General features: G+C 44.5%; 1 long non-coding RNA gene across 6 annotated transcripts; it reads right to left on the bottom strand.

The window, feature by feature from the left end:
• Window positions 1–528: 528 nt before the first annotated feature.
• Window positions 529–4,812, bottom strand: LOC119275932. Of its 6 annotated transcripts, none has more exons than XR_005136075.1 (7): window positions 4,558–4,811; window positions 4,168–4,450; window positions 3,977–4,058; window positions 2,984–3,188; window positions 2,172–2,898; window positions 1,461–2,100; window positions 529–1,376 (listed from the first exon to the last, which is right to left on the bottom strand). It is a non-coding gene; the product is annotated as an uncharacterized LOC119275932 (long non-coding RNA). The 6 variants fall into 6 exon arrangements; XR_005136077.1 differs by having other exon boundaries at window positions 1,461–1,890; window positions 4,558–4,810; XR_005136076.1 differs by having other exon boundaries at window positions 1,461–2,898; window positions 2,984–3,191; window positions 4,558–4,812.
• Between the last annotated feature and the right edge of the window lie 2,809 nt (window positions 4,813–7,621).

Genomic DNA, 7,621 nt, shown 5'->3' with positions numbered 1-7,621 from the left:
TAAAAATAATAATCAGATATACTCCATACCCTCACGAGTCTAAACTGGGGCACAATAATTAATTACTCCAACGTCTTACGAGTATAAACTATGATGCAAAGAAAAAAAATCATCAGACGTACTCCATACCCTCAAGAGTATAAACTGGGGCACACCACAAAAAACAATTACTCCAACAACCTACAAGTATAAACTGTGATGCAAAGAAAAGAAATCATCAAGTGTACTCCATACCCTCAAGAGTATAAACTGGGACACATAAAATTTTACTCCAACAACTTACAAGTGTAAGCTATGTCATAAAAAAAGGATGACTCCAGGTCCTAACGAGCTTAACATGTGCTAAAAAAGGGAGTAGTACCGGAAAAATGTGTGAATAGATTCATAAAGAAAAAAATTGAAATGAAATAAAGCAATAAGGCTTTAAGCCATAAAAAAGAAACTGTAAATAAATAAAAGGCCGGTTACCCGAGCTAGCTTACGTAATTAGCACGGAGTATCCCTACCACAAATAAAAGGCCATGCAAATGACATCACATGGTCCGTCAAGACACATGAATAAATCAAATGCAAATGGTGCTACTGATATGAGCAAACATGAGAAAATGGAGAGCCAATCGGCTGTCTTATACAAGTCTGAATGGAAGAAATATATAGACAGCATGTCTAATTTATTGAAACAAACACTCAGTTGGACATCGAGCACCAGTCCTTCAGACTTATAGTAATAGACTTGGCTTTGCCCTCCAGCATCGATGTCTTCCCTTTAAGAGAATCCAACTCCTCGGAAGCTTTCACATTAGCTTCGAGCAAATCTTCAAGCAACTTCTTGGCTTCAGCTTGCTTGGCGGAAGGGTCTGACTCTAGCTGCTTGACCCTTTCTTCGGTTGTAAGCAACACAGCAGTAGCTTCTTGTAGTTGAGCAGAGAGGGCCTCCACACGTTCCTTCTTCTCAACTTGTTTCTCCAGTATGGATGACATCTCTTCTGCTGAAGTTTTCAAAGACGCTTAAATGGATTCAGCCCTTCTCTCTGCTGCAGTAACAAATTCACACTTTTGCTTTGACTGATCCTCAATGGTTCTGCGGGTTTCTTGCACTAATCTGATATCGAAACAAATATTTCCCAAGCCGCACGGTAGGGGAATTTGGGGAACAACGTCACCAGCAGGGAACATCGACCGAACTACCTGAAAAATCTCATGGCGCTGAGAATCTGTTAATGTAGGGGCATCTAAAGCTTCGAAAGCATTCTTTAACAACAAGTCGATAGCGTCTAGAATGGGCTTGGTAATAGCGGAAATATCCATGGGTGGCGCTGAAATCTGTGTCATTATTCCCTCGCCACTGACGAGATTAGAAGCTCCTTCCGCACCACCTGGCGATAAGAAGGAGCGGCAAGATAAATGATACTGCAATGAAATTAATAAATAAAAAAGATACAAGGTACGAATAAAACTACCGTGCGTAGAGATAGGACAAGTGTTTGAAATATAAGCCTGCGAGGCCACGCCTGAGTATAGATACGTAGGGGGAGTTGGAAGATTAAGAGAGGGTTCTGATATATCAAAATCCTCAAATGATAGATCGGAACCTATAATATTATCATCAGTCCCTGTATCGCCAAGTTCATGCATAAAGTCAACCAACTCGTCAAGGTTAAATGGGCTTTCTCCAAGAGAAAATTCAATCTTCGTTTTTACAGCACGTCACTCCTCCCCACCGGAAGAGATTGTTGCATTTGGACTAAGTCCCTCTGAACTCCCATCAACCAAAATGTCAGTACCCTCCTTCTTTGCATTTAAACATGTGCCTGATACTATCACGCTTATAAGTGGCCGAGGATTGGAACAGCAACTTGCAGCAACATCATTTGGATTATTTTTTTGCTTCTAAAAAAAGGAAAAAATAATATGAGTTAGTAAAGAGTAGTGTTGGCACATAATAATAGCAGCAAAAAATGGGGACTGGCGTTTTGGCTCCCGAGTCCAGTTGGTCCTGATATCCCAACCGCACAGAGTTGCATCGTGATCTGGGCTACCCATCATTGCCTCTCCAGTACGTGAATATAAAATGTGGAATACACTGTTGCTGCCGTTTGTCTGTACGAACGGTGGAAAGCAACTCAGACGGCAGCGCTAAGGCGCAGTTACAGGTGGAGACGGACCCGTACCTGGACATGTGGTACAGGTAGTTGGTTTGGACGGCCCTCGCGTCAACCGTCCTGTCATGTCAGTGAAAATAAATGAAGGATGATACATAGATACTGATTCAGTTTCCTTTAAAAAATTAGATTCAGTTTCTGGTTCAAATAAATAAACAAATATAAACATGATCAAGTACGGATCCTCAAGACATAAAAACTACTCTCTCCGTCCAGAAAAGTGTTCATTGTGTTTTTTGCAAAAAAGAAAAAAAAATCTCATACGTTTAACCCCCTTGAAAAATAAACCCGTCTCCTTCCTTCCTCCTCCCCCGCCGGCGGGAGCCACCGTCGGGTCGAACGCCACCGACCACCTGCGCAGCCGCCACGGAGGCCCACCTGCGCAGCTCGACCACCGCAACCCACCTGCACTGCCCCACCACCGCCGCCCACGGAAGCGACCAGCGCATCAACCGTCCGGCGCAGCGCCACCATCCACCTGCGCCGCTGCCACAGAGGCGACCACCGCCGCCACTCGCAGGACCAGCCACTTCATCCGCTTCGGCCACCAGCGACGCGAAATTTTCTGCCACTCTGGCCTCTGCTACTGCTGTTGTCTTCCTCGCCTCTGTTGCAGCTGGTGCTGCTGGGGTGGTGTAGAGCCCCCGATCATCGACTTTGATTTACTCAAGCGCCCCGCCTCTGCTGCTTGGTGGTGGTGGTTGAAAGGTACAATGCCTGCTGAAATTGGTGTCATCTGGTGAAATTAAATTAGAACAGATCATCCAGTTTTGAACAAATGTGGTGGTGCAGATCATAAAATTTGAGCATATTCACTGTACCTTTGAACAAATTCATCCAAATTGTGGTGTTGCAGATCATCCCATTTCACTTTCAATTACTGAAACTGGATGATACTCCTTGCTTGTTCTCTAATTTGATCATATGCAGTACATGACCTCCGATGTGTGCCAAACACAGTTTCTGCAGCTGAACATGACCTCTGATGAAATTGATCAACTGATGCCAGCTACTCCAGTAATTTCCCTACTTCAGAAACGGTGACATGAGAACAACGAGAATTGTCATTGTCAGATGAAACAACCAGAGTTGGTTGTGGCTTGCAAGAGTACATCCTACTGGACATATATAGCCAGCAGAGGTTATTCAGAACCATTAAATATAGGTTCTTCAGAACCAAAATGTCATTGTAGTTTCGTTACAAGAATTGAGTGGTAGTGAGACGAGAACAACCACAAGAATTGTCATTGTGATTGTGGTTTCAGAAAATAAAGTTTCTGCTGGCTAACTGAACCAACAAACAAATAAAGGTTTTTTGAGTTTCGCTAGTACTGTCATTTTGCAATTAAAGTTAGATGAGAACAAGTCAATTACTAAATGTGTTTGCATGATTCAGTCAAGTTTCACCTATATCATTGTCATTGTCCTTGAATGATTCAGTCAAGTTTCACTATAATTTGATTTTGTAGTAAACATTGTGATTTAGTCAAGTTTTGCCCAGAATAACATGTTAAATTTGACTGTCAAGTTTCACTCGTTTCTGTGTGTGCATGATTCAGTCAAGGTTCACTAGAATTTGATTTTGCAGTACCAGTTTCAAACAAGTTTCTGTGATTCTGTTAAATTGTCATTATCATTTTGCTGCGATCTTGTTTGAAACTAGTACCCCACCCATATCAACAGCTCTAAATTTGTGAAGGTACTGAATCGATCCACAGCAACTTTGACACAAACCTGAAGGTACTGAATTCTAACAGGTTGTTGTATTAATATCAACAGCTCTGAAATGTATGAAGGTACTGAACTAAACGTACCTGAATAAGTCATTGTTTGTACTGAGAGCATGCTCGGTTAATGCTGGAGAAGCCTGAAAAGCATCCAAGTAATCTTCCTAACCTGGTATAGAAGAGATGCAATGTGTACAAAAAATCCAGCCCTTCATCATATATCCCAAATATGGTGAACTGAACTGAAACTAAATGGCCCGAGGGAGAAGTGGACCGACCTGCACGAAGTGGAGGTGTGCGCGGGCGTCGTCGACGGCACCAGCTTGTAGAAGGTGAACACCAAGAACTCCTCACTCAACGAGGTGTTAGGTGCATGCGAGGAGGGAGGAGCGGAGTCGGCTGCTATGGCCAGGGGCCCTCTGGGATGGACGCCTCGTTGGGCCGCCCCGCAAAAAACCAAGCTTCAGATGTGGAACCAGCACAACATGGGGGAAGAAGGCGGCGCCGGCGTCAGAGAGGAGGCGGCGACATGGGGGAAGCTGGGCGAGTCGGACATGGCTACTGGAGAAAAAAAATCAACATGTGTGGTGGGTTAGTAAGATGAGCGTTGCTAGTTCTATGGAAATGGCAGGTGATAGGGATAGGAGGTGGTGAGGGGATCTGTTTACCTTGCAGATTGCGCCGCTCAAAGGAGCCTTATACGCGGCGGCCTGATGAGTACGGCGGCGCCCGGGATGAGATCTTCTCCTTCTGGCGAAGGAGTAGTGAGATCCGTATGACGGCCTGGAAGAGTACGCCGGTGGCCGGGATGAGAGCTTCTTTTGGCGAACGAGTGATGAGATCCGTGTGGTGGAGGGTGGGCGGTGGAGGTGGAGCAGTGAGGCCAAATGCGTGGTGGGGGAGAAGAGTCGAGAACGATCGACGTGTCCATCAAACTCCGTCTGTGCCGACACGGCATTAACGAGGCACGTCTGTTCGCACCGGTCGGACGTGGGCCAGGGGTCCATTTTCTAAATCCAAATACGCCAGAGAATAACTTTCTACACACGAATCGCGACGCACATGTGTGGTCCAGATTCCAGGTGCATCTGCACCCGGGAGCCAAATTGCTTTTCCGCAAAAAATATATATACAAGTATATATATTACTTGTTGCAACAAAGGCGGCGGGGCATTGTTATCCAAGTGGTAACCTCTTAAGATGTCCCTCCAATGATTCACTACCGGCATTTCTCTCGCCTCGATAGCTGCAAGATATTCCTCTTGCCGTTCAGCATACTACTTCCTTACTATGACAAGATCCCCTTCCAAAATATTGCGAGGAAAAATATGTTTCTTCCCATTATTCACATATTTGGCAAGCCTTTCTTCATAGGAATCTCGCCCGTGCATGTTACCCTGACGAAGCTGGCTTAGAACGCTAGTGAAAGGTTGGATCAAAATGGTCCACCAGTTTGTCCATGCCACTGAGGAATTGCCCACAAAATCTTTGTTGGGAATATAGTGAGGCTGTTTCGGATTCGAGCGCAGTAAATGCCACCAGTGTGCATAAGCAACACTAATGTCATCTATTATATATAAACTGCGCAATGAAGTATATGGTACTTGCTGATCCAATTTGAATTATTGAGCAACCCGGTCGGGATGATAAGGCTTAACAATGCACAAGTTGTCATCATAATCAGACCTTCTCCACGGTAGCATCCCTCAACGGATGGAAATGGTGAATGCTTTTTGCAGCCAGGAAGTGCTAGCCAAGTCAGAGAAATTTGAGGGGTACCACACAATATTCTTGTGTTTCTCAAAGAAATCGTGCGCCTTTTCAGGGCTAAAGTCGTGTGGAATCCTAAACATAATCCCCACCATAGATAATTTCCCTGGACAAAGCTTAGGATTTGGAAATTTGCTCACTTTTCTCGTTTACCAAATACATTCTTCAGATAAACTCCCATCCAGCCGATAATGAAATGGACGGGCCATCCCCTAATCCGATAGCAGGATCCTACAGGATGGGTGCTGATGCGACGAAGCGAAAATAGATAGAACAAAGTGCTAGTGGAGCTAATGAAATTCGACGCCCCAGAGTGATCCAGGACGCCATCACAAGGGCACCAGCGGCAACGCAGGCTGCCCCGCCAATGACAACAAAGTAGCACAACTAAACAACAATGTACGCCGTGACATACAAGCGGGCCTCACAAAGAGACGCGAAAGGAAAGGAGTGGTCTCGCCGGTTTTGAATATAGTCACACCAGACCTGGAAAGTCACGTGGCCGCCGTAATTCTTGGCAAGATGATCATGTGCGGATAATAGGTCTGGCAAGAAGTTAGGGAATTGGCAAAGGGAGGGGTCTAGGGTGTGTTCTGGTGGGATAAATTCTTCATATAAGTCTCCGTCCAGAGGGAGACCACCCATTTGATACATATCAAGGAGTGTAATAGTGCGTTCACCACATGAGAATAGGAACGTGTTCGTTTTTGGATCCCATTTTTCTAACACAGATCTTAGCAAGGCAGGGGAAATAGAATAATCACCCAAAGAGCAGTAAATAGCTCCACATAGGTAATCTGGACCTTCACCAAGTCCATTTAGGGAAAAATAATGATTCTGTAAAATGTTTGCCCCCATTCATTATAGCCTGAAGGACGGGGCATATATTCAATATCATGACGTTCCTAAGTCAGACCGTTGGATACCATCCTAGTACCCAGACATAAAGCTGTATTAGTTCGCGGTGAAGCCGCCAATGGGTAATATGAGTAAGCTAGTTTGGACTGTCTCGCTCGCCAACTGCGAGGGCCGTAGTCGAGTTCACCCTTTGGTATAGTAATAGCTTTAACTATGGGATAATCTTGGTCATCGGAGCTAGGTTCATATAGTTTCTGTTGCTTGGCTAGCTCGACAAGGGATAGTCGATGTGACGGAATCGCAGGAGAATTCTGCGCCATCTCTATACAAAAAAAAATATACATGTGTTGGTACAGTTACAAGTCATGTTCAAAACAGCAAAACAAATAAACCATGGTAAATGAATGGAAATTTTACCACGGAGGCGATAGCCCGAGCGAATTCAGCCCTTGATGAAGAAGAAAGGATTTTCACTCTACAAAAAATGATGATGGCTATTAGTGCTAAAAATTATTCAAAGATCAACTATCAGCAAAATAAATTATCCTAAAAAATATATACGTGCATAAAGCCTAATCTAGGATTTCTGAAATGTGAACTTTGAAAGGGTTGATGGATGCAAAACTTTGAAAAAAGTTGATATATGCAAAACCTTGGAAGAGTTGATAATTCTTGCATCAATTAAAGAGGAGCCTCATTGATCTCGCAGTTTGTACGTCGGACCAAGGTCATATAAACTTGTCGACATGCCAACTGCGAGAAGGATATATGTGTGTAGCATTAAAATGAGCATCTATATATATATAGATATCTATATATATACCCTATATATATTATATATATATATATATAGGGTGGGTCTATTCTAACAACACCCCTTAAGACTTTATTCTGCACCTCAAAATGCTTATTCTGCTAACACCCACCCCGACCCGTGCCCATCCCCACCTTCTTCCTTCCTCAAAACACACGCACCCAATCCCCCGATCCCCCACCTTCTTCCCCGTCGGGGCACCCACACCCACCTTCTTCCCCGCCGCCCCACCCCACCTTCTTCCTCGCTGGGGACCCCGCACCCCCACCTTCTCCTTCTTCCTAGACGCC

Source organism: Triticum dicoccoides, chromosome 3B (assembly GCF_002162155.2).
Source record: "Triticum dicoccoides isolate Atlit2015 ecotype Zavitan chromosome 3B, WEW_v2.0, whole genome shotgun sequence".
Classification (NCBI taxonomy): Eukaryota; Viridiplantae; Streptophyta; class Magnoliopsida; order Poales; family Poaceae; genus Triticum; species Triticum dicoccoides.
Note: the sequence above shows the minus strand (reverse complement) of the source record. Positions and strands in the feature narration are given on the sequence as shown.